At 43.8% G+C, this 27,555-nt stretch overlaps 1 long non-coding RNA gene across 1 annotated transcript in view; it reads right to left on the bottom strand.

Moving 5' to 3' along the window:
• Nucleotides 1-22,586, bottom strand: part of LOC111770596 (uncharacterized) — a 32,295-nt gene extending 9,709 nt beyond the window's left edge. Inside the window, exons 1-2 of the long non-coding RNA XR_002803905.2 lie at nt 22,407-22,586; nt 21,671-21,777 (exon numbers count right to left, since the gene is read on the bottom strand). This is a non-coding gene — a long non-coding RNA (uncharacterized lncRNA). The remainder of the gene's footprint in view (nt 1-21,670; nt 21,778-22,406) is intronic.
• Nucleotides 22,587-27,555: the final 4,969 nt, after the last annotated feature.

The raw sequence follows: 27,555 nt of genomic DNA, 5'->3' as shown, positions 1-27,555 counted from the left end.
TACAACTTATGCTGCAAACTGAAAAAATGGATTTAAACACCATTTACACTATCTGTTAAATGCATAGTAAAAAAAAAACCACCACTGTTCATGATGAAACAGTACGGAGAGCAGAGAGTGATAATTTTAAAGCTGTGATTCTCGACCTTTAGAATGAAAAGATCATCTAAGAAGCTTGGTAAATGTAGAGCCTCAGGTCCACGCTCAGACCTGGATTCAGCGGACACGGGAACCCGCTACTGTGTCAAGTACCGTGGGAGATTCTGACGTAGGTGGTTTCTGGACAACTTATTAAGAAGCGCTGTTCTTACGACCACTGAGCACATACTTTGGAATCACCTAGAGCTTCTTTATAGGCTGGGACCTCCATGTGGTATTAGCAAGCGGTTATCATCTCCAGAGAAGCCCCTTGGGCTCAGGCCTGGACTGGAGGAGGGGAAAGAGGGAGACTTCATGACCCACCCTTGGCCCCAGTGGCCACGTCACTTAGCACTCCTTCAACACGAGCCTCCTCTGCCAATGTTCATTTCATCCATGGACTGACCATTCCAGCTTGCAGGTGGATGTTTGAGTCTGCAGCTTAAAAGAAAGATTAGGGCTGGAAATCAGAATTAGAATTCAAGCAATAATCTCAATAATGTTGTTTTCTTTCAATGTATAAGCTTCCAATAAATAGCTGCTCAGATACAAGCCTGAGAGCATATCTGTCCCAGTGAAAAGATAACGCCAATAACAACGTTGGTGCTGGTTCTTCTCACACCATCATCTCATCTGATCTTTGCAATAACCCCCTGAAGATGCTGTGCAGGAACTCAATTTTTCCCATCTAACAGACGTGAGAGCTGAGGTCCAGAGCTGCTGGATGAGAAGCTGGATCATACATAGTTCCTGGATCAGAGAGCCATGACAGGGTGTGATGGAGATGACAGGGCAGATAGGACTTCAGGACATCAGGATGGCCCTGGGGATAACGGGACGTTGTATGGTTCCCTTCTCAGACACTAAGGCCCAGCGTGGATGGACACCAGTGGGCCATGAAGTTGAACTTCACCATCTGCACAAATGGTGCATTACCAGGGATGACGCCTCAGCCTGACATCCCAGCATTGAGGTCCCATGTCTACTCATGAAAAAGTTGCAAAGCTGCCTCACAGGTTGGTTGAGCCAGCATATGTGGAGCATGTGGCCTGACCCATAGAAAGGGCTGGATTACTGATAGCTGCTATTATAGTAATTACAGTTCTGACCCCAGAACCATGTACACTGCCCTGGGGTAGTCCAACCAAGCCCAGTGAGAGGGAAAATTGCATAGCAGGTGTGATCATTCGAGGGCAGAGGGCCTTTTGGTGCCCTCAGACCCCACAGCTGGGATCATGGTCCCAGGAAAGCTGCCCCAAGCCCTGCCCTCAACACCAGTGAGGGCGCTGCGGGCAGTGCTCTTCTCAAACGGGAAGGAAATTCCACGAGAGAAATCAGAGGTTGGTTTACAAACTTCTGAAGGTGCTTTACAGTTTGGAGAGCAGCTAATGAACAGAAGTATATATTTGGGTTGGTCCAGGCTCAATAGGAATAATCTGGATTTCACCAGTTAACAGACGATTTCCTCCAGTGATCCAAAAGGCAATCAAAGAGACTGAGCAATCTGATCTCTGAGAATCAGTTAAAAAGAATGAAATAAAGTATAGTTTCATTTAGAGAAGAAAAATAAAATAATTCTCTCCAGAGGAGTCATAATTAAATCATTCCCATGGGTGTGGAGCAAGGGAGGGAATGGTGGCTCACGGCACATCTGGTGCGTTTGTAGAGAAGCCCGGGGGATTCAGATGCAGACTTTATCAGCAGCCACTGGCCCAAAACGTGGTGCCTGTGATTGCTATGGTGACAAAGACTGAGATGGACTGGGTACCAAGAATCAGGGCTTGTGGAATTAAGTTCTCCTTCCTCCCTCATCCCATCCCTGGTCTGATCAGAACTGGGGCCGGGGGGGGGGGGGGGGGGGGCGGGGATTGGATAACTACCCACTATCTGTGGTCCTTTCCATATAATCCGGCAGCCACACCAGTCCACTGGCGCCTGCCATTGCAATGCTGATCATTCGGGGTCCATGTCTTAGATCTGGTACAAATCTGCAATTGCCTCATGAGAATCCACCCTGGAGGGAGGGTCACCCAGCAGCCAAATTCAAGCCGAGATCTGAATATAGGTAACAGGGAATTTTCCTTCTCTCACTCCAGGGCTCCAAAGACGGAGAATATTTGAGCGTTGCTGGTCAAGAGATAGAAAGAACAGGTAGGAAGCAAAGGTCTATGTAGCCTTGAAAGATTATTTTTCCAGCATACTGAGATAGCATAACAATCATGCTAACATAGCTAACACTTACTGTGCATTTTCCATATGCCAGGCACTGTTCTAAATCCTTTCATGTACACTAACTCATTTCATCCTTACAACAACCTTTTGAGGTAGGTACTGTTACCACCCCCAGTTTACAGATGAGAAAGCTGAGGCACAGACTGAGTGACTTGTCCTAAGCTGTACATGGAGTTAGCAATGGAGTCAGAATTTGAACTCAGGCAGTCCGACTCTGGTGCCCGTGTGCTTAGTCAACACACTAAACTGGGCTTTTGATCACTTTAGACACCATCTCCTTCCAAAAGTCTGTTCTCTAGCTTCCCTGGGACAACCCCGCCTTCAGAAATGCTTGAGTTGGAGTTTCTTCCTTCTTCTGGCAACAAAATGCCAAGTATGCATCAGGGGCACGCGATGATTGCCCAGAAACCACATGGCCTATCATATGTCATCCCTCATAATTTATTTTTATGAGAGTAGTAAGTGGTATCAGCATTTTATAAGCGTGTATTTATATTTGTTAATTTAATTTATGCAAATGCCTCATTTATGTAAATCATACACAGATTCACCATCAGGATATCTTTAGCAAAATAACATGATCAAGATATTTAGGGATCCAACATATATAATCAGAGAATGCAAATGATTTTCACTGCATGTTCTTTATGCCATTAAGTTCATAAAATGTCAACAGTCTGGTTTTACTAAAGCTCACTTGGCAGTGTTGTGGTTGCGTCATCTTTCTTTCCCTCTTGACCATCTCATTGCTCCTGGAATGGCCAGCTCAGGCCAGGGTGCCCTAGGAGAGAGGACATCTCAGCTGCAGCCACGTTTGAAGCCCTGTTTTTTCCTTCCCTTCTGAGGATGAGGTTGCAATGTGTAAACACAACACTGCATTTCGTAGATGTATAGCCCGGGTTTTGGGCTTGATCCCTCTGTGATAGCAGCGTCCTCATTACCGAGTCGTGACGCTGCCAGGCAGTCGTCATGAATAATAAGCTTCCTCCTAAATCTGGACCATCCATTCTGAGTTTCTGGATTGTTGCTTCAACGGGAGGCAAGCTTTTCTCTCATTTCAGGGAGGAAACTGTCTATGACTTTATATCCAGTTCTGGGACTAGAGAAAGACATCAACACCATGAGCCCTAAGAACAAAGGGTGGTAAAGGGTTGAAGGGGTTGATATCTGTGTCCATGCTCATAAGACAAGAAAATGGGTGTTGGGTGGAGGACCCAACATAATCTTCTGGGGATCGTACCTCAGGACCCGGGACATTCAGCCGTGTAGCCGCTCCTACGATGCTGCCTACAAGAGCCAACATCGCTTTTTACGATGAAAGCTGAAAATGACATCTTCATAGTAGTAACCAGCTGTCCTCCCCACCCTCTGTGTTGATAGGGAGAACTATTGGCCATCACTAAGGACATGAATAAATCCTTGTTTCCACTTGCCCTGGAGCCTGCTACACAGAGTTGCTCATGTAAGAAGCAGCGAAACACCACCTATGGAGCGTGTGTCCTGGTGGCCTTCTGTTTGCAGCTATTTGAAAACTTTGTTGGCTTTCTGTCCATGGCGTGTTAATGTGTATGACATGTCTCTATGGTCATCCAGATACCATGGTTTATACATCAGTTTCAGGCCCCTTAGAAGATAACTATATCTTTGAGGTGCCAGACCCAGAAATCTTCAGTTTTTTTGTATACTGCGTGGCTTGTATTTTAAGCCAGTCCAGCCCTTACATATCTCTCAAATGTGGAGAAAATCTATACAGCAGCTTTTGTATAAATTGGATTATAGGCAGAAAGAATTCGAATATAGATTGTATCTCTATTACATTATTTTTTATTATTATTGTATCTCTACAGATTATATCTCCATTAAAGTAGGCATTTAATAGGCTTTTCGAAAAAAGTCACTCAACCGCCATTTGAGCCGTTCACAAAGCTGTTTTCTACACCTTGGCTCACTCCTGGGGGCAGGCGGTAAGTTCCACGTGGCGCAGAGCTTGAAGCCATTCGTGAGCCCACCCCAGAGTTCCTGCAGTGGGCTGCAGGGTGGGCAGCTCAGGACGTGCTTTCAGTTCTTCGCAGAAAACAACACAGCATTTACATTTTTTCTAAATGGAGAGAACATCCACTTTTAGCTCAGACCCTAAGAAAAATTCAGAATGGTCCCGCTCATCAGCATGGTTTGCACAGCACACACGGACAGCGGACCCCAGGCCATTGGATGAGGGTGGCAGCATGGGACAGCTCTTCCCAACAGGAGGCCAGAAAGCCAGCAGCCAGCTTAATGCTGCACTCACTGAAGATGAATGGATCCTTCCAGATCATACCATCATGCCTAAGGACAGCACATAACACGACTATTGAGCGTTGACAAATCAGAGCCACAGAGCTGGGTCTTGAGTCTGATGACAAGGGCCCGGACTCCCAGCTGTTTCTTACTTTTGTGCTTTCATTTCTACTGTTCGACTACCCGGCATTCTCTTCCTCCCTCTTCACCTGGTCAACTCCCACTTGTCTTTAACATCTGCCAACTGTCCATCCTCCAGCAAAATGTCACCTCCTTCTAACTCCCTTTCCTCTTTCTCTCTCTGGGCTCCCTATAACAGAGAACAGACCTCTACTCACCACCCTATTTATAATTGTCCCTGCAGTGCTCAGCACTTAGAAGACATTTAACAAACACTTCATGGATAAATGGACTAATGTCTGAGTTTGTCCCCGTGCCAGACTCTGGTTTCCTGAACAGCAGGGACTATCTTGGCCAACTGTGTCCCCAGAGGCCTGCAGGTGTCCTGGGCAGAAACCACGTCTCTGAATAACTGAATGAGCTCTCCTAAGAAAGTAGCCCCAGTCCTCAGAAAATGTCCATCCATGGTATATTTGGAACAAAATGTTTATTTTTAGGGGAGGGAGGTGGGAAACACAAATTTTTCCTGAGAAAATTGGGACACTGGAAACCAAGTGACAATTACACCAGAACCTTAGCAAAACAGTACGTTAGAACAAGATGCCCCTTGAGAGGGGCCGGCCACCTTACCAGGACCTGTCCCACACTTCAGCGATGATGGTTTCTTATAAATAAACACATGCATCATTTATTTTCAGCCTTTTATGACCTCCTTTGGGCTCTGCCTCTTTAATAAAGGTCAAGAAATAAGGAAATAAACGATATTCTGGAAGCCTATCCTCTTTCCTTGGACCCATCTTTAGAGCTCAGATGCTGAGTAACACCTTCGCGACCTGCAGCCCCTGGTTCTTAACCTCTCTGTGATTGTTTTTTGGTCCCTTTCAAATCAGTGAATCTCATGGACCAGGTCCGGTCCAGTTACTGTACAGACAAGTGATTCAATGTAACCAGAACATTTTCATTGCAAGGAAACCTATTTTATAACTCAAAAACAAAAAAAAAAGGATGGTTCACAATTTCCACATTTGCTCTTCTCAGTAGATTCGTCTGAGAGAGAGGAGCCAGCGTTGACTTGTCTCCGAGCGTTCAGTTGATGGGCAGCTGTCGTACTCCTTTCCTTTTCCTACACACTTTTTTTTTTTTTTTTAATGCAGAGAGCTTGCATCCTGCTTCTGCTAAACTTTTGACTGCAGGCTAAAGAGATAATTGGAATTTTTTAATATATTGCCAATACTAAGTAATAAGAAAAGGCCATTTTGACACTTGTCAATGCCCTGTTTTTGTCTGAGTTGTAAAACACCAGGCAGGTTCTAGAAAGCACCTGTGGATCACCCAAAGCAGCATTAATCCAGGGGGAGGCAGATGCAAGTTCTAGTCCAAGCGCACATTCACTCCTGCTTTAATCCCCTCTGCAAGTTACCATTGCCTGCAACAGCCAGCCTCCCTCGGACCTGATGAAGCTTTCCAGCTTCCCTTGGTGGAGAGAGGAGGGGGGGCCCTGGGTACTAGCATCCAGCTACAAGCTGTTAGGAAGGAAGGAAGGAAAGAAGAGAGGGAGGGAAAAAGGGTTCTATTTTCTTTACATTTAGACCTGTTTTGCAGAAGTGATATTAAAATATTTAACAGCAGAATGGCAGGGCACTGGCCAAGCTGAACGGCTTCAGTATGTGTCAGGGTCTCGTGGCTCTGCTAAGCCAGGTGTTAGCCCTTCTGTGGCTACATAATTGTTAAATATTTTGAAAATTATTTTTGGCCAAATTTATATTCACCCCAGACAGGAAAGGGGACCCAGTAAAGTCCCCAGGAAGAGAATTCAAATGGTTTCTGCTGAAATTATAATCCGCGGAAAGGTCACAAGAGGGATGGGTCATTTTGCTGACCCGATAAAAGGACTCTTGTTGCAGTGGGTCGGAGTCTCAGAATGCCCTCGCTCTATAAATCGGTGTTTCACTGTGTCGACGAGGCTGGGGACCCACCTCTGGGTTCGTGTAACTGTGCATTGCTCCGTTCAACTATTTACTGAGTACCCGCTGTGTACAAGGCACTTTGGGGGGAAAAGCGGCCTTAAAAAACTCCCCAACTTTTACGGAGGTCACCAATAGTTGTTCACAGGTTGTTTTTGTTTATTTAAACTGCGTAGTATTAAAAAAAAAAATCTTGAACAAATATTTTAAGAGCAGGTAATTTTATTTAAAACTTCAGATTTCCGTTTCCAGATTTTCTCTTTTGGGGAAGAAAACCCCAAACCTCAGAAGCTCTGATGACACTGAACCCACATTTACCCCAGGCCACAAGCCACTGGGGCAGCCCTTGCCCAATCTAGATGTGGAAGGAGTCACCACTGCCTTCACCCCTCCTGCCACACAGCCAAGCTCCCTCATTCAGTCACAGAAACATGCAGGGCAGTGGTGGGGAGGGAAAGCTCTGGGATGCACAGCTGACAGGTCTCACTGCACCCCCTGGGGCAAGTTACTGAATCTCTCTTGGCCTCAGTTTCTTCACCTGAAAAATGGGGATAATATAGTCCTTATTGTTTAAGCTTGTTGTAAAGATTAAAAAGAGGTAATAAGAATAAAGTGCTTAGAGCAGTTTCTGGCATATAGTAACATGCCCGCCCCTAAGAATATGGAAGATGAGGACAATTTACACCTTGTCATCAAAAAGCCACAAAATGTAAAGGAAGCATTGAGAAACATCTTTGATGGCCTTAGTTCAGAAACTGAACTTGCAGCTCCCTCCTGTTCTCTCTTTCCCGCTCTGTTTCATGGGTACCACATAGAAACAGCCTTTGTAGGCAACTAGCACTCACTGGGGAGGATGCAGGACAGGCACAAGCAAATTGATTCTCTTCTCTTGATAGGACTGCGAGGGTCTCTGAGAGGCCGTGTTCCACCCACCGCAAGAGGAAAACCCAGAGGTCACTGGAACCAGCCCACTGCCCCAAAGCCAGATGCCAGCAGCAAAATGAATTAGGAAGAAAAAAAAAAAAACCCTCCAGGAAAAAAAGCCCTGAATGAACAGTGTTGCACCTCCACTAATCTGTGATTCATACATATTCAGAGGGAAAGTGAGTGAAAAACCGGCGTTTCAGACAGCTTTACATTTTCAAATTAAGTTAATAAAATAAGATTTCCAATGTAATGACAAATTAATTCTTCTTTTCAAAAGTTTATTAAAATAAGCGTCTCCTATCTTCTAACTAGTGCTGACATATGCTTACATAGATACATCCCACCCAGTAACCTAATCTCCCAGCAATCTTGAAGCAATTAACTCCTTCTAATCTTGAGCTAACAAAGCCCACCATGCCACAGGCCCCTGAGAACGCCCCTCCGAAGGCTCGCTCAGCAGCCTCCCCCCAGCGCTGCTCAGAGCATCCGAGCAGGGTGCGCTGAAGTGGTCCAGAGTGGCGACTCCTCTGAAACAGCCAGATGAGTCATCACAGATCATAAGATCTTCATTAACTCCTTATTTCTCTGCTAATTAACACAAAAAGAAGGAGCTGAATGCCTGACGGGCAATGACTGACCCACTGCTTGGTAGTTAATGGAATGCAAATGACATCTAATGAGGGTCTCTCCTTGCGGTGTGGGCAGCTGGCCTACTATTTTTGTTGTGGATTCTACAGTGTCAGAGCTCCATGAAAAGAGTTTACCTAATAATTTAAACTGCAGCTGAGTTTATAATATAAAGCCCATGCATTTGTGCAAGTCCTACACATGGCAGACTTAACTTAAGCTGTGAACTACAAGGTTAGCTGAAAATATCGCAATTTAGGGGGAAAAATATAGCTCCAGGCCCTCCAAATGAAACACAATATTTGTTGATTATGTTAAGTTATGTGATGCATTTCAGATTTTGCTTTAATGTGACAATGGCAAGCATACTATCAAAACATTGCTTTCTTGCTGATCCAGAGCACAGCCTTTTCAATTTTATATAGTTTTAAAATGTTGGCTGTAGAAACCAAAGTTTTATCATCTAAGATTTATCTTAGAATACAAGTAGAGAAATCAGCCAAATATGATTTGTGTACTGTCAATAAAATGTTGATTCAATTAAGGAGGTCCAGCAATGAGGCCAATTGTGTAGCTCAAAGAAGGAATTTTGCTGTCTATTCTATCATCTATTAGTGATAATTAAGTAACAGACTTATAAACAAGAGCATAAACTTTAAAAAGGTTTTTATGAAGGTGCATGCTTCTTTATTCTACCATTCCCTTAACCTGAGTGGGGCAGACCCCTCCTCAGTTGGAATTCCAAGCTCTCTTCTCACCCCAGATCTTTAAGAACGTTCCTTTTCACTAATAAATTGAATTGACAACCCATTCATTAGAGAGATCGAGCATTGCCAGTACCAACCCATGCACTAAAGTCTTGCTTAAAACCAAAAAGTATAGAATGGTGATTGTGAAATTCAAAAGAATTATCACTCTATGAAATAGATTCTCTGAATTTGGATAATATTCAAGCCCATCCCACTTGTGTATGCCTATTTTTTCAGCAACTAGAACCTATTGGTACATAGGAGTAGTTTGAATTTACACATTTTATAAACTTTCAAGTTTAATGACAAACGCTTTCTCCCTTCCTAATGGGGCGGAACCAGTGGGAAAAAGGAAATCATGGTAGTCAAAATGATTAGTTGTTGCCTGACGTTTGTAAGGAGTTTCTGGAAAGGTGATTTCTCCAAAATTGGAAACTTCTAACTCCTTTTGAATTTCAGGATCAGTTAGGGATACCCTTTCTTCTTCTTTTATGTGGAATTTCTCTCGAATGCAGTCTTGAAAGGGGTGTAGATATCTAGCCCTCCTTCCATTGTTTAGACATGCCTCAAGGCCTTCGTAGTAGCCTTTCCTTCCTCCTGGAATCCTCTCTTCTGGATCTTCTCATGGCCTCTGCTTGTCATTCAGGTAGGTCTCAGCTTAAATGTCGCCTTCACAAGTTGGATGGTCACCTGGAGCAGCTCCCAATCGCTTCCACCCCATCAGCCAGCATTGGTTCATTGTCCATCTTCTGCTTTCTGGTTGTTGTTCACTGTCTGGCATCCCCACAGGACTATGAGCTCTCGGAGGGCAGGGACCTTGCCTGTTGCTGCATTCCCAGAGGATGGAGCAGCGCCTGGTACGTACGTAGTAAGGGCCAAGGACTTGTCTACAAAATGGAAGTGGGAATTAGGGGACCTCGATGCTCTCTCCAGAATGCAGGGACTTTTGCACCTCCATGACCTTGCTCCTCTTTTTTCTCTGCCAGATGGCCCTTGCTTCTCCTCCCTCTGGGAATGTCCTGCTCATGCTTTGAGAATCTGGTTAAGATGCTCTCTTCTTCGCAGCCTGCCCAAGTCCCCAGAAGAATTCAGATCTCCATCCTCACTGGGTTGAAACGGGTTACGTGTCTCTCTGTCTCCTTGGCTGCCCTCTGAGCTCATGGAGGCTGGAAGGCTTATTTAATTCTACTCTAAACCTCTCACACCAAGCATAATGCCAGTAACAGGAAGGTCTTCAAAAAGAAATGGATCAGACAATGAAGCTATCCTTCTGTTTTGATGAGGCAGCTTGTCTGTCATTAGAGAACTCTATTGTATGTAACCATAGCAGAGAAGACTTTCAGAGACACGGTTACTCAGAGGTCATGGCATACTTTTGTCTCTAAACCCCATAAGACTCTTCCAAACATCCTCATTTTGTGGATAAGGAAACTGAAGCTCCAAGAGATTAAGTGACATGCCCATTGTGCTCAGGGTGTGTGGAGCAATGGTGGTTAGAACCCATTTTGAAATCAGGCCAAACCATAGGCTCCTTTTGCCAAACTTCAGTATATTTTGTTGAGCTTTAACACTAAGTCACCATTTTGTTGGCTTTTTATGAGAAGTTCTCTAAGGGTATTGATTTCTGTATTGATTCTATATTGGTTGCGCAACTGAACCGAGAGCATGTTTTACTGCTGGTGTCACCAACCACTTACCCCAAGAAACTCAAGGGTGAGTTTGCATATTTTAACTGTTTTTCCAAATTGCTATTTTTCCTTTTGTTATGTTAAGAAGATGCAATCACTAAACCACCCTGAACTAGACCAAGCCTCACCAGAGAGCTACGCCTATGACCTTTGCCTTACTTTTAACACTAAGATCTCTCCAGGACGAGCTTAGGCCTTATTACCATAACCTGCAGTGTATGTGGAAGTGTGTTTTCCAACTGAGCCTGGCAAGCAAATACCCACCTCTCCCTTTTGAATATTCATTCTCCATCCAAAATAAATGGCCCTGGTTCCCTTTGTTCGGGGGATGCCATGACTCTGGAAATGATTCCTCATGGTCCCCTATTTGCTGCCAATATGCTTTACTTTGTGAGACAACTACTTTGGGTGGAGAGTCTGATTTAACTCAGCAGGAGGGGACCCACTTCGGTTTCAGTAACACTAGGAGCAGGCCGAGTTGGTGAAATTAAGTCGCTGATATGTGTGTTATTTTAAACTTGTCTTTCCACAAACTTTTTCTTTCTTTTTATTTTTTTATTGAGATATCATTGACAGATAACATTAGTTTCAAGTATACAATGTAACAATTCGATATTTGTGCATACTGTGGAATGCTTGCCACAATAAGTCTAGTTAACATCCATTGCCATACTGAATTACAAATTTTTTTGCTTGTCATGAGAACTTTTAAGCTCTATAGTCTTAGCAACTTTCAAATATAGAATACAGTATTATTAACGATAGTCACCATGCTGTACATCATATGCCCATTTTTCACAAACTTTTAGGCATGCCAACTCTTCATAATTGGGCAAATGGGACAGAAAAAAATAGGAGAGGAAGAGAGAGAACAAAATCAAAAAAGAAAAGAAAAGTAACTGCAGTAGAGCATCCATAATTGCACACCTTTGCAGTCACTGGAGGCCCTGGAAACTCTATCAAATTCTATGGCATTGGGGAAGGCTGCCTCAGTGTCCCCATCTACAACAAGGCCTTCCTGGCACCTGCCCCATCCAGCTCGGTGGGAATCAGAAAGTGGGGAAAAGATGGCATTTTAGGTAAAAATTCCTTTAGAAAGTAACATTTTAAATAAATTCGGGAGTCCATAGTACCATTATCATTACTTGGCTGGTCCTTTTCAAAGCCCTCAAAAAGTCTTTGATACTGTTTTTCACCAATTAAGCAGTAGAGTATCCTGTGCAGAACCCATTTCCACCCCACGTGGCTCTGGCCATCATATGTCCTGGGGAAGGCAGCTTGGAATCTTGAGAGAAAAGCCACCTTGGGTGACAGTCCAAGTTGGGCTGGTAAGCGAAAATTAAGTATGGAGGCAGGTATGATTAGTGAAAGTTGTGGAGGACTTTGAGCTCTTCTCAGAAGACATTTATAAACATGGAGGACATTGGAGGCACAGGAACATGCATTTCAGAGTCAGTGCTCTAGTTGGACAAGTTCTAGTGAAGGGAGAGGCTCTGCGAGCCCACAGAGCCTTGGGTTAATCATTGTCGCTCTTATTTGCAAACCGGTTAAAGGTGCAAAGATGGTGTCCGGGAGCATCACGCCCTTAGCAGAGATCGTCATGGATTCCCATCCACACCCCCTGGCCTGCCGCTGTTCCCATGCTACCACCCCAGCGACTCTGAGCATGACTGACTTGGAATCATGTGGACACCAGTTCTGCTTCCTCCTGCCCTTTATGCGTGTAAGGTCTGAAAGCAAATAAAATCCAGTCAATTTAGTTGCCTGTAGCCGCTTATTAAGTCTCTCATCTAAGAAAGCCTATAGTTATAGATGGATAACCAAATAACACACAGCAAATATGAAATGTGAATTATATGGCATCAAAGCACACAGTGCATGGGGAAGAAAGGAACTAAATATGTGGGAAGGATTAATCCCTAGCAAATAAAAATTCCGACAATTGCTTTTTCAACCACGGATTGCTGAGAGAGCCATGAAAATGGCAGAAACTCAATACAAATCTTTTTCTCCTTTTATTTAAATGAAAACATCCATGTATATTATATATACTTAGGATGTCACCAATTTTGGAGGTAATCTTTTAGGTTAAGTATGTTCCCACATTAAACTGATAATTATCTTTCCTTCTCTTCTTCTATCCCCTTGACACTCAACACGCTGGATTTTTGCTTCATGTTTTATTTATGGGACAGAATTAATATGCAGATTCACAAAAACTTAAAAACTCATAATTATTCATAAAGGGCTTTAAGGTTATTTAGTGCATTTTTTTGAAACTCTGGGTTTGCGGGAACGCGTACCTGAAAGTTGTTGGAAGTCAACTGAGGTTAAGTCCTAGTGTGAAGTTTAATCTGAAAATGATCAAAATCTTTGACTAAAAATATTGGTCAGTATTCATAATCTATTTTTAAGTGAAACAATGGGCATCGATATTCTTGTAAATATATTCAAGACCAGCCTGGCAAGAGAGAAGATTTGCATATTCAATGCAAATGATCAATGTAGGAAGCAAGGTCTAGTTAGGAATCTTTGATCATTAAGCAAATGTAATAAAAGACAAAGATTTTGTTTGTTTGTTTGCCATCCATATGGCACTATATGCTTTTACAAATATGCTCAAGAGTAGGAAAATTAACACCAATGGGAATGGATATGTTTTATTTCTTCTGGGGTAAGCAGGAAGAATGAGATGGTCCCTGTTGTTGGAGGCTACGGCTACTGCCTTACACAAGTAGCTGAAGAGCCGAAAGCACCTGTGAACAGCTGTGACGATGGAGTCTTTATAAGCCTTCCCTACCTGATGACGATTTAGGCTCTTCAGTCAGCTCAAAATTAAGAACATTTTGATGGAGAAAGCACCTTGTTGAACAAACTCTGGGGAGTGTGGTCCAAAACCGTTGATCGAGGGATGTGTGTGTTCTTGGACTGTTCCCTTGGGAAATGTTACACAATCAAATGCAGGGAGTACAAAGCCCATTGGTGCTTGGGAAATTCCTCTCTATAATGGAGATAGGCAAGGAGATGAGTAGAAAGAGCATAACCTTGGGTGGCTACAGCTAGAACTGAATCTTGACTCCAACGCTCACCAGCTGGGTAATCCTAGGCAAGTCAGTTAACCATTGTGAGTCTTGGTTGATGCCTCTGTTAAAAAAAAAGAGAGCCCCATCTACCTTCAAACATCTGTGAGATAAAATGAGATAATGGATATAAAATACCTCATACAGCACCTCGCACATAGTAGGCACTGAAGAGATGTCAGCTCTTTTTTTTTTTTTTTGAGGAAGATTAGCCCTGAGCTAACTGCTGCCAATCCTCCTCTTTTTGCTGAGGAAGACTGGCCCAGAGCGAACATCCATGCCCATCTTCCTCCACTTTATATGTGGGATGCCTACCACAGCATGGCATGCCAAGCAGTGCCATGTCCACACCCGGGATCTGAACTGGCAAACCCCAGGCCGCCAAAGCAGAACGTGTGCACTTAACCGCTATGCCACCGGGCCAGCCCCTCAGCTCTTTTTATTATACCATGTTACTTTGCTGTAGGCTTTTTATTTTCTTTTTTAACCTTAAGTGCACGTATATGATCACACACAAAGATGCAGATCTACAAAATCACTATCTTTACATTAAATACAGTGATGGCTAAGTGAGACAGGTGCTAATTTATTTTTGTCACCTAACGTATGTTAAATTATTTGAAATAATATAATATTTACCAAAGGCTTACAAAACAAAAACATATATGAGAACAGAGCTGTCTTCACAATTAGAATCATTCTGCTTGAGAGAGGAAGGAGAAAAAGTAATCCTCTCTCAGCAGCTTCAGCACAGCTTTTGAGCAGAATATTTCTCCCACGCCCCCTTCATGTTTATCTTCAGAGATAATCAATTGCGTAATTGACATTCCCAAAGCTTCTTCTTCAGAAACGTGTACTTCTTGGTGGGGGTCAGAGTGGAGAGGGGGCAAAGGATGAAATGGGAGACTATCCCCAGCTCTGTCACGGTGGGCAGCCCTTCCTCAGAACTCTCCCTCCAATGATAGAGAGCTGCAGAAGCCAATTTTTCAAATGACTCAATAAAAATACTGATAAATATTTAAGTCTCTTAAATACAGACATAACCTGCAGACATGACAGTTGGAGCAATGAGCTGAATTGATTTCACAACAGTGAAATACCTGAGTAAGCTCTCAGATATCTCAATTGTTCGTTGAGCAAGCAGAAATTACCCTATTTCCCCTACTTTACCTTCCTGACTGGAAATGACATTTAATGAAGAAGTTTGAGTAGTTCTGAATTTAATGCTATATTTGTGCTATATTACTATTTCTTGGAGAGAAAATATGTGGATTTTTTATGACTTTATAGGATTAACCTGTGCAGTGTTGATTTAAAAAATATACATGCATATGTGTGTGTATATATACATATATGTTCCCATCCACCCCCAGTCAATTGACAGCTTCCTCTCACAACAGACTGAACGGATGCTTTAGGAGGAAGTTCTGCTGACTTTTGAGAAGGCTAGTCCCATCTTTGTTTTGAGGAGTTGACCCATTAAACTGTGGGGAACTGACAAATAGACAAAAGAAGTCAATATCGGCATTCCGAATTCTGAGTGACAGCACCAGGTCCTCAAAAGCATGAGTTTAGACCCTGCTATTCAAAGAGAAAATGTCCCTTAGTCTTTTCTTTATGGTTTGTCTGCAGAACACTGCTGACGAACTGCCTTGAAAATCCTTGCTTCTGTGACTCCTGTCTGTGAGACTCGCCACTCTTCTCCTGGCTTCCTAGCTGCTCCTCCTTGGTTTTCTCACTAGCTTCTCTTCCTCTTCAACTCCCAAGACTCCCCTTTCCAATATGGAGATATAGGTGGCATTACCAGGTTTCCAAGTCTCCTAGATTTAAAACCACAGTATCATTTTTGAATTACACTCAGACAGCTCCTTAGACACATCTCTCCCACCTTCCATCTTTCTTGCTGCCTAACACAGACTCTCATCAAGTCCCACAAGATCGTCTGGGTGGGTTGTCTGATTCCAGCTGCCACCCACAGCTCCTCCTAGAGCCCCTAATTCAAACACCACCCCCATCAGGCTACTCCTCTCTCCTTCTCCACCAGGGACCCGCATAGCTTAAGAGACCAGAGCTAAAGTGTCTGCCTGGTTTTAAGCTGCCTTCACAATAGCCAGCCAGCCAGCCTCCCTGTCACATCTCTTTGTCACATGTAATTTGTTGGCACTACATCTTTTTGTATTTTCTGTAAAACCCAGCATGATGCTGGGGAAAGGGCAGGTGTAGACATGAAATGTCCATCTGGAGATCATAGAAAATATTTTTTGAAAGTAATTTTTAATTTTATAACTCACAACTGGGTCCATTTTCCTTGAGAAAAATGGAAGCTTGAAAAAGACCATGCCCTCTTTGAACATCATTCCTAATCGAGGTCCCCAGCCCCAAGAGGACCACCTTTATGTTTGTGTTTTGGGGGAGCGGGGTGACTGTGTTTCCTTCCAGGCCTTCCTCTATATATTTGCATATGTATATATCACACAGGTTTTTGGTGCAGCTGATTGGGGAAAATGTCTCCTTTTGCTACTAAAGTTAAACACTGTTGAGATGATGAATTTCACAGGTCAAGCAACTTCCTGACTGAAATTTACTAAACTGTTGCTCACATGTTTTTGTCCCTGTGACCTTCCCTCCAGCTTTGCTCTTAACATAGCACACATCCTGATGCAAGGCCTTCTAAAGTTTAAAATATTATAGAATTATATAGAACATTATAGAAGGTGACAAAGGGAATTTTGTTGTTGGCTTGTTTGGAGGGGTTGTTTTCCTATTTAAACACTGTCACTGCAGGAGCTGTAAAGCTCCAAGGATGCCTCTGGAAAGGCTGGATTGACTGCAGCCTTGTCCCCCCTTCCCACCCCCAGCATGTTGCAAGCAGTGGCTGGATCAGCTTGTGTTTGAGAGAAAGCGCTTGTGCCCTGATGAAGTGCTCAATAATGCCGTGGTTGGAACCAGAGCTCTGGATCCCAGAATCATCTGGGCTGTATGTGCCCCCATCTCTACCCAACAGCAAGGTCTTGGAATTTAATATACTTTCAAGTGAGTTTTAGTATGTGTGACATTTTTCAACCAAAAGCTTAGTTCAGAGGAATGTCAGTTTGGGGAGAGAGCTCTCAAGATGTGCTGTTGTGTCTTAATGAGATCCTGATCTCAGAGGCAACCTCGGAGCTGCCTCCTGTTGAAGGATGCACATTCCTCCATTTCCTCTGGAAGCACAGTAGTTAATGAATTTAGCTGAGTCGAGAAGCCCCCAACCCTATCTGAACTCAAAGAGGTCTGCCCTACCATTGGTTAAACAGAGCTATGTTAATAAAAATTACCCAGTACTTTTCCCATTAAAAGTGATTAAGTTACTCTGAGGGCCCCAGAGTTTTAAACCACCCCAGGGGAGGGAGGGACAGTGATAATATCATTCCCCTGAAAGAGTTGGGTTTCTGTTTATTTTCAACACAGGCAGCTGGTAAGTAAATTTATCCTCAAAAGGAGTGACCCTTTTAATGGTTCCACTTTACCTGAAAAAAAGTAACTCTTTTACACTCACTTAGCCTTGGCTCCCCATTCCGGGTCCAACTGATAGACCTGGGAAATAGTTTTCACCTGCATTGTCAAGTCTGGTTCATCGGTGGTGGTGGGGAGGCGGGGGGGGGGGGGGGGGGGGGGGGGGGGGGGGGCGGGGGGGGTGCTGCCTTGGTTGAGAGGGGATCTGGGCCCTTACCTGGGCTCGGTGGAAATGAGTGATGTGAGTGATTAGTGATGTCTGGGGCCATGATTGGTGAAGTCTGCTAAGGAAAGGGCTGGAAGGACTGCTCCTTTGTATTAACCATCACTGTCAGTTACCATGAGATTCATTTAGGTCATGAATTTAGGCACCCTGAGCCCTTCTCCTTTCTGGACAACCGATGACAGTGATCCTGGCATTTCTGAGTTTCTTTGTAAGGGATCTCTTAAAAACCCAGGGATCCAAGGATTTCTAAGCACTGCAGTGATCATCAGAGAAACAACAGAGTTAAGACAGAAAGAAGTTGTTTTCAGGGGGAACTGGGAACAATGTTCTTTCCAGTTTATTGTAAATGCTGGGGCCTGCCCTTTCCATGCTCTCAGACCTCAGCTCTTCTTAGGAAAATTCATTTAAACTCCCTGGGTACCCTAAGTGAGTCTATAGTTAGCGTTGGTGCAAATATTACTGCAAGGGTGGTCCGTAAGGAATCACCCAGGCTATGCGTCAGAAATGACGATTCTGAGACTCATGAAGACCTTTGGAATCAGATGCTCTGGGGCAGGGCCTGGATACCTGCATTTGCCAACTCCCCCAGGCAGGACCAACTACATAATTTGTGGGGCCCAGTACAAAATGAAAATGTGGAGCCCCTTGTTAAAAACTTACAAAGAATTTCAAGACAGTGACAGCAGAGCATTAAACCAAGCAGGGGGTCCTTCTAAGAGGAGGCTGGCCCCGTCCTCAGGTCATTTTGTTGTGGAGTAAGTTTTAGAATCCTGAACTAATACCTCACGCAGAAAGGCAGAGGTGAGATTATTCAGCTTTTCCATCCATCCCAAGTGCTGGGGGTGGGGAGAGAGGAGTGCCGAGACAACTCCCTGACCCCCCTCTCATATAGCGCTGTAGGCCTGCACTTCCCCAGCCCCACTCGGCACGCTGTGAGACCTCTACCCTCCACAACATTTCAACAGTTTCTGAAATCTCACCTCTCCCCTAAATATTCCCAAGTTGATGACATGGAAAACTCATGGCCATTTCCGTGGGATCCTCCCCGCCTGTTGACTCACTCAGTGAGTTATCTAACTAAATACCAAAATACATAAAGCCTGCAATTCAGCGGAGCTCCAGAGAACTATTGGTGTTCCACTTATACACGAATTCCCAAGGCTCATTTGTTGGATTATCCAGTATAACTGGCACCACCAAAAGCACTCACCACCCATATGATGTTTGATGCTCCACAGAAAGGTTTGGAATTCAAGGCTCCTCTTTTGTGAACCGACCCTTGTGATAAAGATATTGGTTACTAACTTAAGTTAGTAAGTGTCTCCCATTACAGAAAGAGCAGATATAGACTTCTAAGACACACAAGTGTTTCTTCTATTATCTACTCATATCTTGCTTTTAATATTCTTATTGCTTTTGTACTCCTTTTTTTTTTTTTTTTTTTGGACCAAAACTCAGATTTGACCATTGCTGCCATCCTAGAGCCTAGAGAATAAAATGTCCTCCTTAGTTTGGCACTTCGGGTCTCACACAGCTTATATTTTATGGAGGGAGACAGAGAATAAATGTGTAAACCATAAAATAATTGCAACTTATGATTAGAGCTGTTTTTAAAACCCCAACATGCTAAGAAAATAATGAGAAAGGGGCAAGCAGTCGCTGTAGATGGTGTGAGCAGAAATGCCCTCTTTGAGGAAGCCCATCAGTCCCTAGTTTTTGGTTCGCAAGTGACAAAAACCAAACTCAAAACACTTAAAGCAAAGAAAGAGAGGAAATGAAAAGAAGGAAGGAAGGGGGAGAGAGAAAGAGAGAAAAAGGAAAAGGAAGAAAGAGAAAGCAAGCAAGCAGGCATGAGTACTGGAGGCCTTAGTCAACGTCATTGGGAGGGACGTGGCTTCTCTGTCCCTTTCTCTGTTTCTTGACTCTCCGGTCTTCTCTATTCCCCCAAGCCCCGCCCCCTGCCAGTCTCCTCCTGTGCTTCCCAGATAGCCATTGCAACTCCAAGCTCACGTCCTACCAACTTAGCCAACCCTGTGGAAAGAAAATACCTCTTTCTCATGGGTTCCAGAAAGACTTCAGAGGCTGACCCTCATTGGCCAATCATAAATCATATGCCAATCCTTGAACCCATCGCTGCAGTCAGAGCTAGGTTATATGCCTTGGAACTTCATAGAAAGGGTTTGGCCTCTTCCTCCAAAATCTCATCAACTGAGGGTAGGGCAGGCTGATTCCTCCAAAGGAAAATTTGGATTTTGCTACCAAAAGAAGTGGGGAGAAATGCCCAGAAGGCATGCATAACAGAGGTCCACCAAAGGAAATGACAATCTGAGATCCGAGGAGAAAAAACTAGCCATGTGAAGAGTTGAGTGGGAAGGAATGTTCCAGACAGAGGGAGTGGCAGGAAAAATTGACACTTAAAAGAAACTAATAGAAGATCATTATGTCTGAAGGGTGGAGAGCCAGGGCATCAGTGACTTACTATGAGTCTAGAGAGGACGGCAGGGGTTAGGTCATTAGAATATTCTAGCCAAGGGCTTTCCCTATGTGACAAATTTTTTTGGAGATCTTTCAGCAATCTCCTCTTATTTAGATTTACTAAATTTTTGAGATTTCAGCTACTCTGTTCCAAAAGGGACAGACTTTCTACCTTAAAAGTGGCAAAACATCACATCATGACATTTAACTTGAAGATGCTTAATGCTCATTAACCAATTATTTAGAAGCTTTTGTTTTTAAGATGTAAAGAATACGTCAAGTTGTTACTGGTTAGACCAATTTAGACCTCGGATCTCTTAAATTTGCTCAAAAAATTCTAAATGTATTACACAGTGCTAAGACTTCTCAGATTCGACTAGATCAGGAGCATTTTATTTCCTGAGGATATGGAAGTTTGCCTGTATAAGCTGTATTTAGAAAATTATTCAAAAATTTTATAAATCAGATTGAGCCAATCTGGATTTTGAACATTTGCTATGATTTTAGCATTTCATCTGTTTATTTCTTAATATCTAGCCAGATTAGACTAAAGTCTTTTCATCTCAAATGGCATGGCTACGCATTAAAATGAACGGAAGGAAGCTGACTTGACAACGTGTGTGTGGTTTTTTTTTTGTCACCAATCAGATCACACTTTTCTTATTAATAGAAAAATGCTTATATTGAAAACAATGAAGAAAACAAGAAAGAACAAAGTTGTATGTGACTGACAGCTGGTTTCCTTGGGAGCTAGCTGTTGTGACTTCGGATTCGTTGCACAAATATGCCAGGCATGAGAAGACTGAGCTAGCAGACCCTGGAAGTTGGCATCGTTTCATTCAGATCATATTATTACTTTTGCCCCATCATGTTCCCACTGCAGGGCTTTTGCCAGTTTCCCTTTAACGAATGCAGAAGCCCCACAACAATCTATTATGAGTTTTTTTCCTCACTAGAGATTTATTTGGGTTTTGTTGTTGTTATACTTAACATAACAGATGTTCTGGCATTTTTTCACATAATACCACTGTGAGTCTCATATTATCCTTAAAAGCCTACAAAATTTTCTCTGAAATAATTTCCTCCTCCTTTGGAATTTTATCTTCAAGGATGCCTTTTTCTACTATTTGTAATGGTATATTTAAAACAAACGCTATGTAGAAAAGGAACTGTTTACTTCTATGTTTTAGAACTTCGGAATTAATTGCTGTTGAAAGATAATTACCCCAATGCTGGAGTCACAGAGTCTACACATCTATTCAAAGAGAATAAAAACATTCCTTTTGATTTTCCCAGTTCTGCCCCCAATTTATAAGCAGGATCCATAGTGATAGTAGTAGACTCACTTAGGAATATTCTAGAGACAAGTTGCAGATCTGGTTTTAATCCAATGTGTTTGAGCCTCAGTCAAACGCCTAAAGCACACGCTCTGTGTCTCCTGGGAAAGAGAAGCGGAGAAGCTCCTATGTAAGGATCCTGTAATTATTAGACTCGAGAGGCTCTGATCTGGGTAGTTCCCAGGTTGCTGTCACCTGGTGTTGGATGCACTTTCAAGACTAAGGTTTATCCAAAGGCAGTATAGTGGTTGACCATCAGGCCTGACATCCCCCAAAGCAGCCTGGACAGTTACTGACACGCTGCTGCCATCTTCCTTGGGGGCTAATGGTACATTTACCTGGCTCTTTGTCTTCATGGGTAAGGTGAGGGCTCCTTGTTGTGTTTGCTTTCTGTCACCAAAGAGAACAGGACAACGTAAAGTATCCTCTGATGGGCTAAAAGCCTCTACAAAGAATGGTTAAACAAACAAAGCATTAAGTTGCCTTTCAAGCCAGCCTGGCCCTCTCTCCTAATTGTGTGGAGAGCTGATTGACAAAATTGAATATCCTTAAGAATCAATTTCCTCCTCATCGGGTCATTCCTCAGCACAAAAGTTCTAAGGGCCACAGGTTAAATTCCAAACTCATTGTTCAGCCATTCAATGAACTGGCAGGAGCCTACCTCATATTGTTTTCTGCCTCTGCTCTCCGAGATGTCCCTCAGCCACACTGTTCTACTAAGGAACACACCAGACTGAGCCCAGGATATTCCCTTTCTGCCTCCTCTGTTACTGCATCTATAGCCCAAAATGGCCACTCTCTTGACCTTTAGCATTTATTGCTAACTTCCTTTCTATAGTATCGCTATGTTGGTTAAGATTCTTTTGGTTGCAGGTGACACAAAATGCAAACCAAACTAGCTTAGGCAAAAAAGAAAGAAAAGAATTTGCTGTTTGTTATAACTGAACAGAGTCCAGGGGGGACTCTGTCGATTTCACGCCCGTCTTGATTCAGATGCTGCGCCTGAGATCCAGTTTTCCTCTCTCCAGTTCTCAGTTCCGTATCTTTGGCGTTGATTTCGTTCGGTGGCCCTACCTGGGCATAAGGTGACTGCCAGCAGCTCCCAGGGCTCTATCCTGCCAGCTTCCTATGCAGTGGGAGATAGGAAGATCTTGGTACCACATTCCCAGTCAGAATCTCATTGATCATGAACAGGACAATGTGATGAGCTGATTAGCTTGATCCAAGCCACATATTCCAGTCTTGGGTGGAGTCAAATCTACCTGAAGCACATGGACTGAAAGTGGGGGAGGAGTGACTTCACAGAAGGAGAGGAGACAATGGATACAGTTAGCAGAGATGCAAACGCGCCATAGAGACTAGCTCCCTATCCAGTTATAAGCTAACTTGAGGACAGATATCTCAGCTCCTACCTCTGTTCTTTCCCCAGAATGGATCCTACACTCAATAGGTGTTTCAAGAGGGCATCAGTTGATTGATAACTATCTACATAAACTTTTTGACTAATATCACCAAAGCCAGAAATAATCAACATTTTTAAAACTGTGGCTAATCGAAACCTTGCCTTGATGACTTTTTTCTTTTAGCTAGCAGACGTCATGCAGCTCACAGTGGTTATGTCTGTAGACACCAGCTCTGTTTAGGTGCCACATGTTTTAACAGGTGCCTGAAGCTGCCAAAGCAGAGGGCCTGGCAGGATGCTGGCGATTCTCTGGATGAAGTTTCCTTTCACTGTGAAGAAGCCAGACCCTGTGATTCTGCCCGTGATCCTCACCTTAAGCCACGTCCTTGATAATGGACTTTCTTTGGCTTCTTATTGACTTTTGATGGCCTGGGATGCTGGCCTACCCATTAACTCTGATTATGGTAAAAGATGCATTTCTGTTGCTATATGAAAGTCAGTTGGAAGAGGCAGAAAAACACTGTAACTGGGATTCTAGATGATAGAACAATAACATTTATTTATTTAATGAAATATATCTGGACTACGAACTGAGCTAGGCACTAGCAAAAGAGAGGTGAGCAAAAAGAGAAATGGTCCCTGCCCCACAGACCTTGCAGGTGAGTTGCAGGAACACACACTAATCAGTTACCTGTGAACAGAGCGCACTGTGCTTCCCTTCCACTGCCCTTACTATGTTTGCAATGAAACTTGATGAACCGCCCTCTCCTCTTCCATTATGCTAAAGGTCCCACAAGTCCCTGTTTGTTGTAGCCTCAGACCCATGATTTGAGCAAAGTGCTTACCACCACTATAGTGCTGAAGACATATCTGAAATATTCATTGATTGAACGAAAATTGAATGAATGAATGTCTTATTCTAGGCAAGTCATGAACCGTTATTTACCTCCAACATTGCACCTGAGCTGAAATACAATGGAAGAGCTTTCCTTTAGTTATTTACATAAATAAAGATAATAAAAGTTTACTTAACCTTCTCTAAATGCTGATTCTTATATTCAAGATGGTCAGTCCTAAGCATCTGTGTTTTTACAGTCTGTAGGAAATGACCTATTATTCTCTGCCTCTAGGGCTTTTGATTTATTTTAGAGGGAGGCAGGGAGAACAGATTTTATTCATTCATTAACCAGTATTGGTTACTAAATGTCTACCACTGCTCTAGCACCAGAGATAGAGAGAGAAAAAGACCAAGGCCTCACCCTCATGAAGCTTACAATTTTGGAGCTTTCTGTGCATGGGGCATGTGGGGAGTATCTTGGTTTCCTCGGACTGCTGTAACAGATTACCAAAAACTTGGTGACTTTAGTCTCTCACAGTCCTGGAGGCCAGAAGTCTGAAATTGAGGTGTCAGCAGGGTTATTCCCTCTGGAACCTCTGAAGGAGAATCCGTCCCACGGCTCTCTTCTAGCTTGTGGTCGTTGCCGGCAACCCCTGATGTCCCTTGGCTTGGGTCACTCCAACTCCACCTCCATCTTCACTTGGCTTTCCCTTCTGGGTCTCTGGGTCTCTGATCTCCTTTTCCTTTCTCTCAATGGCACTAATCATTGGATTTAAGGTCCACCCAAATCCAGGAGGATCTCATCTCGAGATCCTTCACTTAATCACATCCGCAAAGACACTATTTCCTTATAAGGTCACATTCACGGCACCTGGGGCTCAGTCTTGGGCATATTTTTGTGGGGACACTATTCAACCCACCATACGGAGTCTTGCTCCTAATGTTGTTCCCTTGCCAAGTGGCCAGAGGCCTGTTTTCTGACTTTATGCCTTTCCTTACCTCCTTCCTCCTGTGGCCCTCCACTCAGACCTTGTTGACCTCACACATCCCAACCACCCTGGTTCTCGGTCCTGGGACCCTGGTCTAGCCAGGGTCAGACAGAAGGAAGGGACCCCGATGACCCAAGGCCAGCAATCACTGAGTGAATGATTCTTAAAACTTTGCAAAATGAAGGAGTGAAATAAAGTTTCCATCGGCAGAAATCACCTTGAGACCTTAACAACTTTTGTTTAACATCTGTGGCTTCAAAGGAGAGAAATAACTCAAGGTACTTTAGCAGAGAATGATTAATTTCTGATGGATTATTTGACATTGTGCTACATTTATAAATTAGAAGGGAGCAGACAAAATCTAGAGAAATTATCTACAGCTGAGAAGTAGGAAGAAGGCTGTGACCACATTTCTGAGGCTGACCAAGCCCCAGCACTGAGATGTCAGATGAATTAGGCACCCACATCAGCTGGGGACCTCTCACCTAATTTAGAGAAGTGATATTCACAAACATTGTCAATATTTCCGAGTTTACAATCACACCTTTGACTGTTGACTTAAAGCATCTAGTTTGGTTCAGGCTACTGGTGATGTTTACACTTTGGAATCTATTATGCATAGAAAAATTAGGGATTATCTTTGACCTGGGTACCACATATTCTTATGCAAAACTAAGTAGGGTTATTTATTCATTTAATCAATTCCATATGTTTGCTATCATCATCACCATGTAGAGCAGATCTGATTTCTGCTGAGGTCAAACCAACATCGTACTGTGCGTGGGGATGGTAGGTCTGATTGCGAACACAGATAGCCTGGTTGGCATTCAGACGGCGTTAAGCCTTCCTGACTTTTGCCACACAATGGCATCGTTTTTCCCGAAAGGTCATCGGCCATTCAAAGACAGAATCAAGAGAAGAGTTTTTTTCTTTGGGGAAGTAAAATACAAGGCCTAATATGTGGGAAGGATATGACTTGTATTTGCTTTTTAGCTCAATCTGGGGTGTGTGGAGGAAGAGAACAGAGGCAGTGATGAGGCAACTTGTGAGTGCTGCCACATGCAAAATTGTGACCCAGAGAGATGATATTTAATTCTACAAAATCCCACCAACCTCAGTGCTGACTGTGTCCCAGGTGCTACACTAGGCTCTAGTGATGCAAAGATGAATTACGTACCTCTTCGGCCCTCAGGGCGTTCTGAGACAGACACAGACAGACTCACAGACAGACAGAGAGGAAACGTACACGTAGTGTATAGTACATACAAGAGCTAAGGGGATTCGAATGAGGAAATGTTGACTCTGTGGGGTTGAGGCTGGGATGGAATTGAGGAGGAAAAAACAGAAAAGTTCAGCGAAGTGTTCTATCTCTACCTCATAGGTTCAATAAAAGTCAGTTACTTGGGCAAGGCAAGAGGAAACATTCCACGGAGATGCAACCGCAGGAGCAAGGCAAAAAGGCAGGACAGTGCAAGACGTCTTCAGGCATTATTAAGCTCTTTGTGTGGCTAGAGTATTGGGTGCAGGGGGCAAGGATTTGGGGTGAGGGATGAGGGTAGTGACTTGATAAGGAACCAGATTAGGGAAAGGAAGATGGGTTATGAAGGGCCCTTTATGAAAAACTATGGATTTAGATGACTTAGAAGAGGAGAGGATGGCGGAGTAGGGAGAGGCTGGGGACAGCTGGGACCGCTCGGAGACTGTTCATCACCCACGCATCTGGGAAGCAGGTAGGAAGAGAGTGGGGCGGAGATGGGGACATGATGAGTTTGAACCTGGGGCAAGATGAGGTTCATCTGAGAACTCAGAGCCCACTCCCAGCAAGCAGGGGCACACAGCTCTGGAACTCAGTGGGACAGGCTCTGCCAGCTCCATCAGTATCTCCTTGACCTTCATTCAACCCATTCAACAAATATTTGTCCAGCACCCAGTATGTGCCAGGCATTCTGCGAAGCCCAGGGGACTCCAAGATGAAGAGTGAATGAATTGTCATGAAGCCAAATGGAAACCCAGAAAAAGTAAAGAGAAAAAATGGTTTCTCTCTCTAGTGATTAAAGAAAAACACATTAATCTTGAGATACCATTTTCTTTTTTTTTTTTTAAAGATTGGCACCTAGGCTAACAACTGTTGCCAATCTTCCTTTTTTTTTTTTTAAGGATTGGCACCTGGGCTAACAACTGTTGCCAATCTGTTTTTTTTTCCTGCTTTATTTCCCAAACATGTCCCCCCCACCCCCACCGGTACATAGTTGTATATCTTAGTTGCAGGTCCTTCTAGTTGTGGGATGTGGGACGCCGCCTCATCGTGGCCTGACAAGTGGTGCAGTGTCTGCGCCCAGGTCCGCCACAGAGGAGTGCATGGACTTAACCACTCGGCCACAGAGCCAGCCCCGAGATACCATTTTCTAACCATTAAGGTAGCTTTGTTAATTTTTCCCAATGATGTTGCCCAAATGCTGACCAGGCTGCACCTAACTCATGTGCTCTTTCATTACCGGCTGCTTCGTCCCCAGGGTAGCCTCTACTCAACCTCTGTCATGTACCTGCCTGCCCAGTACTTTGGGTACATTCTTGCTGTGTCTGGGAAATTCTCAGCTCATGGGACCTGCTTCCCCGATCCAAAGTCAGACATTTCAGCCCCCACGTGACCCTGTCCCACTGCGGAGAGAGTCAAGACTGGTTCTGGCCAGCCCACAAAACTGAGCAATGAGGCAGGATGCCCTGCACATCCACATTCCTGGTGAGAGGGTGGCAGTGGCAGCAGGTCACGTCCTGGAGCAAAGTTGGCACTAGCAGGGCAGCTGCAGGTGGAGGACGGTGGGTCCCCCTCAGGCTGGGTCCTGATGCTGGAGAAGCTGCGTGCCCAGTGGGTTCAGGCAGCTCCATCCTCATCGTGCCAAGCAAATCAGACCGGCTAGGTGTCTGGTTTTTGGAGAACAGCTCAGGAAATTATGGTTCATCGATATAATGGGGACTCATCCAGCCATTTAATTT

This window comes from Equus caballus, chromosome 1, assembly GCF_041296265.1.
Source record: "Equus caballus isolate H_3958 breed thoroughbred chromosome 1, TB-T2T, whole genome shotgun sequence".
Taxonomy (NCBI): Eukaryota; Metazoa; Chordata; class Mammalia; order Perissodactyla; family Equidae; genus Equus; species Equus caballus.
The sequence above is the reverse complement of the archived record's forward strand: the minus strand, read 5'-3'. Positions and strand labels throughout refer to the sequence as shown.